Raw genomic sequence first — 12709 nt, 5'->3', positions numbered from 1 at the left:
TGACGGTGATCGAGACGTTGTCTCTAACAACGGCTCCGCATTGGCTGACAAACTTGGTGGCGTTCTTGCTGGGCTCCAGCGGCCTGCCGGTTTGTTCATCGACAACATCGATGGTGCATGTTTCGTTTGGTTTCATCGTCTTGGTTGCGCCACGCTTTGACGACGTACTCGATTTTTTCGACGATCCGGCCGAGGGCTAAAATAAGAAAGAGAGTCGCGCGCGTTAGTACACACACATTTATTCAAATCAGTTAGTTTGTATCACCAGACGCTCAATATGTATATATATATACCTCGGCGCCGGAGGTGGTTGCTACTTCCAATTGAAGATCGTCGTTTATCGACGTTTCTTCGGCATCATCTGCTTGCTGACGGCGCCCTTCATCTTCACCCTCAAGGTTCAGATAAGAAGAGATATCATCTTCTTCTTCTCCGGTCGGCACATATAGAATATCGCCTTTTATGATGCCGAACATATGGTCTTCAGCGTCCGGATCATAGTTGTCCAGAATCGGGTCAGCTCTATCGTCCGCCATATGTCAGTCCTGAAAACATGTAGTCAAAACAAATTAATTGTGTATATGCATTATCACATCTCTTCTACATATAAACAGAGAGGGCGACGAGCGGGAGGCGAGAGGGGGGACGCAGTGACCGCGTGACCGAGAGACCGGTGGCGGTGGCGAAAGGGCGGTGGCGAAAGGGCGGTGGCGGTGACGAGGACACATAACCCTCGCGGTGGCGGTGGCGCGTTGACGGCGTTGGCGTTGGCGCGTTGAATAGAGGCGGTAGCGTTGACGGCGTTACATTTTTATGAATAGAGGTAGCGTTGGCGCGTTGACGGCGTTGGCGACGGTACGGCGGCGTTACAATTTTAGTTCATTTTTTATTAAGTCAAAATTTTAGTTCATTTTTTATTAAGTCAATTTTTATTAAGTCAAAATTTTAGTTCATTTTTATTAAGTCAAAACTTTAGTTCTTTTTAAGTTGGCGACGGTACGGCGGCGTTACATTTTTATGAATAGAGGTAGCGTTGACGGCGTTGACGGCGTTGGCGACGGTACGGCGGCGACACACCACGGCATAACGACGAAGTGAACGCGCCGCGCGCGCGCGGGACGAAGAATCGGGCGGGCGCTGACGGATCGTGAGCAGCGGCGGCGGCGCGTCACGGCGCGTGTCGAGGCTCGCGGAGAAGACGGGCCAAAACTTAACAAAATTTAAGTTTTTGTTAAGTTTTTATATATGAAGTTATAGTTAATTACAAAATTTTAAGTTTTTTTGTTAAGTTGAAGTTATAGTTAATTTCAAAATTTTAAGTTTTTTTGTTAAGTTGAAGTTATAGTTAATTACAAAATTTTAAGTTTTTTTGTTAAGTTGAAGTTATAGTTAATTACAAAATTTTAAGTTTTTTTTGTTAAGTATATAGTTAAAATTAAAAATAACAAACATAACAAAAAAAAAGGAAAAAATCCGGACTAATTCTTGCAAATTTTAAAAACTGTTTTTTTTTTGTTAATTTTTTTTCTAAAACTTCTTTTTGTTCGTCCTTTGTGCGCGGGTACGGTGCGGCGGTGCGGTGCGCGGCAGCCGGCGTGGCGCCAATGTCACGGCCGTGGCCCAGAGGAGAAGCGCAGCGGCGTCGGTCACGGGAGCGCCGGCGTCACGGGTGCGGCGCGCGCGGCGGCGTCAGCGGCGGGATCGAGAAGAGGAGGGGCCGGCGCGCAGGGCAGCGGCGCCACGGTGACACTTACGGCCGGGCCGCGACAGATCGAGAAGAGGAGGCGCGGCGGCGCGGCGGTCACGGGCGGCGCGGCGAGACGTCGAGGGCGCACGGCGGCAGCCTGACGGCGACGAAGTCGAGAAGAGGAGGGGCCGGCGCGAACGAGGAAGACGAAGTGAGAACCGCCTGCGGGCGGCGCGCAGGTATTTATAGGGACCCCCTTTAGTCGCGGTTGGGGTCGCCAACCGCGACTAAAGGTTACTTTAGTCGCGGTTGGTGACCCCAACCGCGACTAAAGGGTTTTTCGCCCGGTTTTTAATTTCCCGCGCGCAAGGACCTTTAGTCGCGGTTGGCCAGGCCAACCGCGACTAAAGCTCTTTTTTGAAAATACTTTTCTTTTTTGAAAATACTTTTCTTTTTTGAAAATCATATAATACATATAATATATCAAAAAATTCAGAAAAATAAAACTAATTCAATTCAAAATTTTAAAAATACAAATAATATATCAAAAAAATCAGAAAAAAACTAATTCAATTCAAAATCTTAAAAATACAAATAATATATCAAAAAATTTCAGAAAAATAAAACTAATTCAAATAAAACTAATTCATTTCAATATGTTAAAAATACAAATAATATATCAGAAAATTAAGAAAAATAAAACTAATTCAATTCAAAATGTTTAAAATACATATAATATATCAAAAAATTCATAAAAATAAAACTAATTCAATTCAAAATCTTAAAAATACAAATAATATATCAAAAAATTCAGAAAAAAAAACTAATTCATTTCTAAATGTTAAAAATACAAATAATGTATGAAAAAATTCAGAAAAATAAAACTAATTCATTTCAATATGTTAAAAATACAAATAATATATCAAAAAATTAAGAAAAATAAAACTAATTCAATTCAAAATGTTTAAAATACATATACTATATCAAAAAATTCATAAAAATAAAACTAATTCAATTCAAAATTTTAAAAATACAAATTATCAAAAATTCATAAAAATAAAACTAATTCAATTCAAAAGTTCGTTGGCCCCCTCTTCCCGCCTCTTTCCGCCGACCCCCTCTTCCCTCCTCGTCTTCCCGCCATTTCTTCCCTGTCTTCCCGCCTCTTTCTTCCCGCCAATTGTTTCCCGCCAATTTCTTCCGGCCTCTTTCTTCCCGCCAATTTTTTCCCGCCAATTTCTTCCCGCCACTTTCTCCCCGCCTCTTTCTTCCCGCCTCCTGTCTTCCCGCTCCCATTTTTCCCGCCATTTGTCACTACATATAGGTAGCCCGGCTTGGCCAGCATTATCATCTCTACAATCTCTCATCACTCTCTCATGGCTTCCACCGCACCGACTCTAACCTACCAGCAGGTGGAGGAGCTTTGCGCCTCGAACTACCCTTGCCCTCCGGGCTACCGCGTCCCTCGCTGGCCGGAGCCCTAGCGCCGGCGGCGTGCCGGTCCCTCCCGTCCCTCGTGTACCGCGCGCCGGGCGGCCATCACGAACCACTACTACCTCGACCTCACGCCGGAGCAGCGGATGAATCCCGCCGGCATCCCGATAACCAGCATACTTGGGACGCCTTCTTCATCAATCGGCGTGAGAGGGCGCTCGCGTGAGTATGAGGAGGACGGTGCGCCTCCGGAAACTTCCACGAGGCCGGCCGTCGGCTATGGTGGTACGGTCGGACTGCAGAGCGTCATGGACTACATCACGGCCGGCGATATCCCCGCCCGCGCTACCCTCGATTCGAGCCACGAGCGCCGCCCGACGACAGCGACGACAAGAAGCGACGACGACGCCGGCAACCTAGCAGGCAACGACTACCAGTACAACGGCGGCGGCTATGAAGACTACGAGTATGCATATTATACGCCTAGGCAGGAGTATGACTAAATCACTCCAAATTTCATGTATGCAGGAGTATGACTTAGTCACTCCAAATTTCATGTATGCAGGAGTATGACTTAGTCACTCCAAATTTCATGTATGCAGGAGTATGACTTAGTCACTCCAAATTTCATGTATGCAGGAGTATGACTTAGTCACTCCAAATTTCATGTATCATCAGTTCTATCTCGAGTCAATTGAATCATTCGAAAATGGACACCAAACACATCACGGGTAATATAATTCACATGATTCATTCAACAAAGTTTGGTACAATAAATTATTACACATCATTTCTTCCCTTGTGTCCCTGCTTGCTTACGATTGTGCCGTATCCATGGAGCATCCTCATCATTTAACTTAATGCTTGGGTCGGTGTTCACTTTGAAGGGCGGAATTTCAGCAAACATATTATAATCTTCTGACATGTCTGTCTTGTCCTCCACTCCCACGATGTTTCTTTTCCCTGAAAGAACAATGTGGCGCTTTGAATCATCGCATGATGTACCGATCGTTTTCTTATCTTTCCGTTTCCTCGGTTTGCTACTCATGTCCTTCACATAGAAAACCTGAGCGACATCTTTCGCTAGGACGAATGGTTCGTCAAGGTAACCAAGATTGTTGAAATCCACCATTCTCATTCCCTATTGCCGGTCCACCAGTACCCCACCGCCACTTACCTTGAACCATATGCACCCGAACAAAGGGACCCTAAAGGAGGCGCCATAGTCAACTTCCCATAACACCTCTATGTAACCATAATATGTGACCTTTTGCCCATTCTCTCGGTTGCTGCATCAAAGCGGACACCACTGTTTTGGTTGGTGCTCTTTTTATCTTGGTAGATCGTGTAATATGTATTCCCTTTTATCTCGTACCCTTGGAAAGTCGTTATAGTCGAAGATGGTGTCTTGGCCAACATGTACAAATGATCTACAACCTTATTGTCACTCATTAAATGTTTTCTCAACCAACTGCCGAAAGTCTCCATGTGGGCCTTCCTAATCCAGGATTCAGGCTTCCCGGGGTTGTCCGAGCGTAAAATATTCTTGTGTTTCTCAAAGTACGGAGCCACCAAGCTGGAATTGGTCAGAAGCTGTGTGGTGTGCTTCACTGTAGAATGGCCGTCCATACATATCATTGATTTCCTTCCGATCGTGCATTTTCCACTTAGTCTCCCCTCGTGCCGCGATTGAGGAAGACCAATCGGCTTAAGGTCAGGAACAAAGTCAACACAAAACTCAATTACCTCCTCATTTCCATAGCCCTTGGCGATGCTTCCTTCTGGCCTAGCACGGTTACGAACATATTTCTTTAATACTCCCATGAACCTCTCGAAGGGGAACATATTGTGTAGAAATACAGGACCGAGAATGGAAATCTCATCGACTAGGTGAACCAGGAGGAGCGTCATAATATTGAAGAAGGATGGCGGGAACACCAACTCGAAACTGACAAGACATTGGATCACATCGTTCTCAGAACCGTGGTAGAACTTCTGGATTGATTACCTTCGAGAGATTGCATTGAGGAATGCATATAGCTTCACAATGGCTACTCGAACATTTTTCCGGCAGGAGCCCCTCAAAGCAATCGGAAGCAATTGCGTCATAATCACGTGGCAATCGTGAGACTTCAGGTTTGGAACTTTTTCTCCGCCATGTTGATTATTCCCTTTATATTGGACGAGAATCCCGACGGGACCTTCATACTGCTCGGGCATTCAAAAAAGATGACCTTCTCTTCTTTAGTCGGAGCGTAGCTGGCACGACCTTGAAACCGTTCCGATGCCGGTCATCGTGGTCTTTCAAACTTTGCTGGTCCTGCCGTGCTTCCTTTGTATCATTTGACTTCCCATACACGCCCAAGAAGCTTAGGATGTTCACGCAAATATTCTTCGTAACGTGCATCACGTCGATTGCAGAGCGGACTTCTAGGACTTTCCAATATTCTAGCTCCCGAATATAGATTTCTTCTTCCACATGGCTACGTGCCCGTCAGCTCCCTTCGGAACTGATTGTCCGCCAGACCCTTTCCAAAGATGACTTTCAAATCCTTGACCATATCAAATACCTCAGCACCAGTGTGTTCCGCAGCTTCGGCCGGTGATCTGCCTTGCCGTTGTAATGCTTGCCTTTCTTTCTTATCGGATGACCTTTCGGAAGAAATCGACGATGCCCAAGGTACACGTTCTTCTTACAATTTGGCAAATGTACACTTTCAGTCTCATGTAAGCAGTGCGTGCATGCATTGTATCCCTTATTTGACAGTCCCGAAAGGTTACTAAGAGCAGGCCAATCGTTGATGGTTACGAAAAGCAACGCTCGTAGGTCAAATTCCTCTTCTTTGTGCTCATCCCACACACGGACACCAGGTCTGCCCCACAGCTGTAAAAGTTCATCAACTAATGGACTTAGGTACACATCGATGTCGTTGCCGGGTTGCTTCGGACCTTGGATGAGCACTGGCATCATAATGAACTTCCGCTTCATGCACAACCAAGGAGGAAGGTTGTAGATGCATAGAGTCACGGGCCAGGTGCTATGGCTGGAGCTCGCTCGCCAAAAGGATTCATGCCATCCGTACTTAGACCAAATCTTATGTTCCTTGCGTCAGCTGCAAAATCTTTGAACTCTCTGTCGATCTTTCTCCATTATGCGTTCCATCTGCGGGGTGTCTCAACTCCCCGTCCGACTTACGGTCCTCTTTGTGCCATCGCAACAACTTGGCATGCTCTTTGTTCCTGAACAGACGTTTCAACCGTGGTATTATAGGAGCATACCACATCACCTTGGCGGGAACCCTCTTCCTGGGTTTCTGGCCCTCAACATCGTCGTCACCAGGGTCATCGCCTCTGATCTTATAACGCAATGCAATGCATACCGGGCATTCATTCAAATTCTCGTATTCACCGCGGTAGAGGATGCAGTCGTTGATGCATGCATGTATCTTCAGAACCTCTAAACCTAGAGGGCAGACAACCTTCTTTGCTTCGTACGTACTGGCGGGCAACTCGTTATTCTTTGGAAACATATTCTTCAACATTTTCAGCAAGTTTTCAAATGCCGAGTCAGCTACACCTGCCTGTGCCTTCCATCTCAGCAAATCCAGTGTGCAGCCCAGCTTTTTCAGACCATCATCGCATCCGGGGTACAGCGCCTTCCTGTGATCCTCTAACATGCGATCCAAATTCTCCCTCTCTTTTTCAGTTTCGCAGCGTCTCCGTGCATCAGCAATGGTCCGACCAAGATCATCAACGGGATCATCATCACGTGCCTCTTCTTCACCTTCCCCTTCACCTTCCCCTTCACCTTCAGCATCCTCCATGAAAGTATCACCGAAATGAGCAAGATAGCTTTCATCGATGAAATCATCCCCTTCTTCATCTTCTTCCATTATAACCCCTCTTTCTCCATGCTTGGTCCAACAATTATAGCTTGGCATGAAACCGTGCCGAAGCAGGTGCATGTGAACATCTCTTGAGGAAGAGTAACCCTTCTGATTCTTACAGTTAACACATGGACAGATAACAAAACCCCCCTGCTTGTTCGCATTAGCCACTACGAGGAAATCTTTCAAACCCGCACTGAACTCGCCGGAGAGTCGGTTACCGTACATCCATTGTCGATTCATCTGCATTATTATAATATAAAATATATAATTAACCATCATGCATTTGTTAAACTAACTAGCTACAAACAATATAAATTAAACAATGAACTACACACACATGCACATTTTATCAACGACACATCAAAGGTTCAAGTTGCTAACCGCGATCGAGGAGGGAAAAATAAATGAGAAAGCTCAAGTGTGGCTCCAACACTTCATATCATGTTTGTTTCATGCTCTTGGGGCATTTCATCAAACACCTTATGTGCATAAGAGGAACCAAAAGCAAACCTAACACCCACTTGTGAAGTTTGTGAAGAGAATGGCACCAAATGGCTAAGTGTTGGCTGCTGGGTGGTATATATAGGGGAGGGGCTTTAGTCCTGGTTGGCCTGGCCAACCGCGACTAAAGGCCTTCGGGCACCTTTAGTCGCGGTTGGCCTGGCCAACCGCGACTAAAGCCCCCCACGTGCACCGGCTGGCCACCGAGCGCCCTGGGCCCAGGCCTTTGGTTGCGGTTCGCCTCCCGAACCGCGACTAAAGGTACCATTAGTCGCGGTTTCTGCAGCATCGCGACTTATGGGGCTCACCCGAAGCCTGTTTTTCCACCAGTGAGTGATATGCACGCGTAAATCCTCAGTTTTGGTTTTAAAGAATAATGCGTGTGTGCTTTTAAATTCTCGGCTTAGTAAGAACATATTGGTTGCAATATGGTTGAACATTGCAAGTAGTGCGTACTCAAGCCCCTTGCTCATGTGTATGTGTGCTCCAGTGTACTTGCTTTGCACATTTGTAAATCTTTTTTTCTTGACTTGCATGATTTGCTGGTGCAGATTGCAGTCACGTAGATCATCAAGTTTTTGTTCCTCTTTCTGATCTTGTTTTCTTGATTCAAGTTTCTTGTTCCTTTTACTGCTAATTGTTGCTGTATAAACCCATGGCAAGTTTCTTCTAGTCACGTAGATCATCAAGCAGTTTTTGCTCCTCTTTCTGATCATGTACTCATGTTCTAAGGAACTGGAAGCGGTCTTGGTGGACACAATGGGCAGAACATGATGAACGGGGAGAACACCACAGGTTCGGCCTTGTGAACATACAAAGTAATTTTCATGTTCATTATCAACTAAAATCTCATGGTTAATATGCTTCATTTTCTGTTATTACAAGGTATTGGTGGAAATGAGGGTACAATTGGCTACAGAGGGGTTGGATACAACCCAAATTTTGACCATGCTGATGAATACCCTCCTAGTCAAGAGCATGTTCAAACCCAAAAAGAACCTCTCGATTTGAGTAAGCACATTTCGATGGCAATTGTGTGTTTCAGTAATATTCAATATTTTTTCTTCTCTAATTAATTATTCTGTCCAATGCATTCAGATGTTATGTCGAACAAGGAGACAAGAACGCACTACCGTACAGATGAAAAGCGACACATATATTCTGAGATCCTTGCCCGTAATGGTAGGGGTAATAGGTTGAAGCATGGAGTTTCGAAAGCTGTTGCACTAGCTTGTGAATGTCCTAGGAGAATAGTGCAAAGGGTATGGCAGCAGGCTAAAAATGGTGGAGGCATTACAGGGGTAAAAAACAATCGGAAGCTCAAATCAGGAAGGAAAAAGATAAATTTAAACATAGATGCATTGGAGGCCATCCCACCTGGAGAGAGAACAACATTAGAACAAGTCGCTGGACATCTGAACATGTCAACTACGACTGTTTGGCGGAGGTGAGAGTTATACTACTGAATTGTTGTCATTTTTGTACATGTCAATTTTCTACATGTCAACATTCTTAATTGTTGTCAATTTTCGACATGTCAATGATAGGTTGAAGATGAAGGAAATTCGACGAATAACAAGTGAATTGAAGCCCGCCTTGACTGATGCAAATCAAAGGGCTCGTCTGGAGTATGCTCTTATGCATCTTGAGCGATGTAGCATAACAGCCCTAGGTGGTATTAATCCCACATTTAGGGCTGATATGGATGTGGTTCATATAGATGAGAAATGGTTTTATCGCACGCGGAAGACCCAGAACATGTATTTGAGTCATAGAGAGGAGGCACCAAACCGGGAATGCAAAAATAAAAACCACATTCAAAAAATTATGTTCTTGTCCGCAATGGCTAGACCAAGGTATGATGCTCAAGGCAATTGTGTGTTTGATGGCAAGATAGGGGTTTGGGCTTACACAGAGTGGGTGCAAGCTAAAAAGAGAAGTCAGAATAGGTTGGTACTTGTTCTTGTTACTACTTTCTGCTAAAAAAATTTGTTCTCATTATTTACTACTTTGTGCTATGTTTGACTATATTTGTTTCTATATCCATAGGTTGAGGGGGGCATGGGAGCTGAAGCCTGCAGATAAAGTGGACAGGGAGAAAATCCGAGAGTACTTAGTGAAATATGTACTGCCGGCTATCAAGGGGAAGTGGCCTGAGAGCGATAGATGGAATACAATCTACGTACAGAAGGACAATGCTAAGACTCATATAAAACCAGATGATCCACTTTTTTTACAGGAAGCTGCTAGGGGTGGTTGGGATATTAGGATAATATACCAACCACCTAATTCTCCGGACACAAACATATTAGATCTTGGTTGGTTTGCCTCAATTCAAGCAATGTTCCATAGAAAGATGCCCAAGACCCTACCCGAGATTGTCCAAAAGGTATTGCACTGATTTCAGTTTTTTTATGTGATATATACTGATTTGTTTATGTACTGATTTGAGTTTTTCATGTCATGTGTCATAGGTTAATCAATCCCTAGCTGAGTACCCCCATCAAAGGCTCAATAGGATCTGGTTGAGTCATCAAGCGTGCATGAGAGAGATCATCAAGCACAAGGGGTCTATCCACTACGCGGTTCCTCACTTGAAGAAAAAAGCACTAGAGAGACAAGGTCTTCTACCGGTTCGTTTGACGATTGACAGAGAATATGTTGAGCGGGCAATTGAGTACTTGAACTCAACATGAGTTGTAATGGTAGATTAGAGAAATATTTGAACTCAACATCTCGAGTCCATGTTTTTTGTTTTATTAGTCTCTAGTTAGAGAAATACTTGAACTCAACGACATCCACCTCGCCGTGGACGCCCTCCACCTCGCCTTGCTTCTCCATGTCGCCTTAGGGTTGTTACACTTTCGTCCGCCCTATGGCCAGAACTGCTAGCTGGTTCAAAGAAGAGGAAGCAATGGCTGCCCTTTTATACACCAACGAAGAGGAGGCCAAGGGAAACGAAGACCCCTAGTTCAAATCCGGTCAGTTTCCAGCGGATTCAGCGGGACACCACCGGAAGCCGCATGGGTTCCCAAAAAGCTAATGCGTGCACATGGCATGTGATAGGTGGTGCGTAGGTGGTCTGCTATCATCGCACGGAGGTTTCACGTCATACTAAAATGCGCCCCATGTAGTTGCTTCACAAATAAAAACCGTTTGGGCACGCTAAAAATGAAAAGATGGTCGCCCGTGGGTCAGATTAGAAATCCGCGTCCGGGGTCTTGCTTCCCATCCTAGGGCCCACACACGTGCCAAATATGACCTCGTTTCGGCAAACTATGCCATGCCGAGGCCGTTTCCCACCTCATTTCCCCTGAAATCCATAGAACTCCAGACGTGATAGCCCTTTTCGTGAAGGGTTTTTCAAAATAATTGCCGTATCCCAATTTTGACAAACGGAATAGTTACTATGACATATAAAATGACGCCACGCGGCTCCGTGGGATTTTTTGACTTCGTTCAAATTGCCATCTGGCCAAAACAGGGCCCCCGGGACATGCGGTATCGCCGTACCGGGCGTGCGGGTGCACCCATTCGCGAACAAACTAAACGGACAAAAATTAGCATATATAATGATGCGTCGTAGAACTAAAAACATTTTTTCTGGAATTTCTGGAGCGACGGATAGTTGACCCCTAGTTCAAATCCGGTCAGTTTCGAGCGGATTCGGTGGGACACCGCCGAAAGCCGTACGGGTTCCCAAAAAGCTAACTCGTGCACATGGCATGTGATAGGTGGTGCGTAGGTGGTCTGCTATCACCGCACGAAGGTTTCACGTCATAATAAAATGCGCCCCATGTAGCTGCTTCACAATAAAAACCTTTTGGGCACGCTAAAAATGAAAAATGGTCGCCTATGGATCGGATTAGAAATCCGCGTCCGGGGTCTTGCTTCCCATCCTAGGGCCTACACACGTGCCAAATATGACCTCGTTTCGGCAAACTATGCCATACCGAGGCCGTTTCTCACCTCATTTTCGATAAAGTCGGTCAAATTTAAACTAGAGGTACTTGATCTAATGCTCACGATTTTTGGGTAAATTAAGTTTGTAGGTTCAAAAGATGATATGGATGTCATATTTGTATTCCTCTCATTTTTCTGATCAATTTAGACATATTATTTGCCAAATTCGCATTTACTGATATTAATTATTCCATATTAAATAAAAAAGACAAAAAATAAAATTATTTAATTATTTTTGAAATTCTATATTATTATTATTTATATATATATATTCATTGTTTTTACTTAAGTAATTGTTTAGAATTCAAAAATATAGAGGTGTGGCATCACGATCAAAGGGTTAATATGATTGATATGATAGTATTAACAACAAGGTGTCATTTCTTTCATGGAAGCTCATCCCAAGAGAACCAAGAAGTTAAGCGTGCCGGGACGGGAGTAGTGCGAGGATGGGTGACCAACTGAGAAGTTTGGCCACAAGTGCAATTTGATCTAAGATTAGGTGTACTAAGTGTGATTGTGAAAGATTAACAAGTAGAAAAGAAGAAGAAGAAAAGTGAAAAAAAATAAATTTTTTTTTCAAAAAACATAATTTGAATATTTTTTTCGAAAATAAATTTGAAAATTTTGAAATACTATGCCGACGGCCAGTCTGTGCCGACGGTGATTGGGCAGTCCCCGACCAGAACTATGCCGACGATGCTACGCCGACGGTCACCGTCGGCACAGCCTGTGCCGACGGCCTTCCGTGCTGTGCCGACGGCTGGCGGCCGTCGGCAGACTCCATCTCTCCCGAGTTCAGTCCAGATCGCTACATTGGACTTTGTTGGCTCGAGAGAAACCCGAGTACACCGTAGTGCACAATAAGCATCTTGTAGCAAACTGTTAGGTTCACAATGCTAGAATAGATTGTTTTGGGAAATTACTCAGAGGTCAAGTCTAGTCCAAGCATTAAGCAAGAATCATTATTGTGATACATGCAATGGGCTCCATACAGAACATTGAGGGACATGTCTCTGCAGAGACGCACGATATTCTTGATGTTCCAAATGATCTCCTGCAACAAAATTTTATGAAAAAAGTAGCTCAATACGATGAGTCAACTTCGATATGTCTACAACAAAAAAAAACAGTTCGTCGGTGTTATATTACTGCTAGCGCACCAATATTTGGTGCGTCGGTGGTGCCCAAATAGCGCCGGCACAGCGAAAAATCGGTGCGCCGGGGATAAGGG

The 12709-nt window shown here is 44.6% G+C and overlaps 1 pseudogene; it reads left to right on the top strand.

Annotated features, from left to right (window-relative positions):
• Positions 1-8610: 8610 nt before the first annotated feature.
• On the top strand, positions 8611-10162 carry LOC139836032 (uncharacterized; annotated as a pseudogene).
• Positions 10163-12709: the final 2547 nt, after the last annotated feature.

Source organism: Lolium perenne, chromosome 1 (assembly GCF_019359855.2).
Source record: "Lolium perenne isolate Kyuss_39 chromosome 1, Kyuss_2.0, whole genome shotgun sequence".
NCBI classification, from domain to species: domain Eukaryota; kingdom Viridiplantae; phylum Streptophyta; class Magnoliopsida; order Poales; family Poaceae; genus Lolium; species Lolium perenne.
Note: the sequence above shows the minus strand (reverse complement) of the source record. Positions and strands in the feature narration are given on the sequence as shown.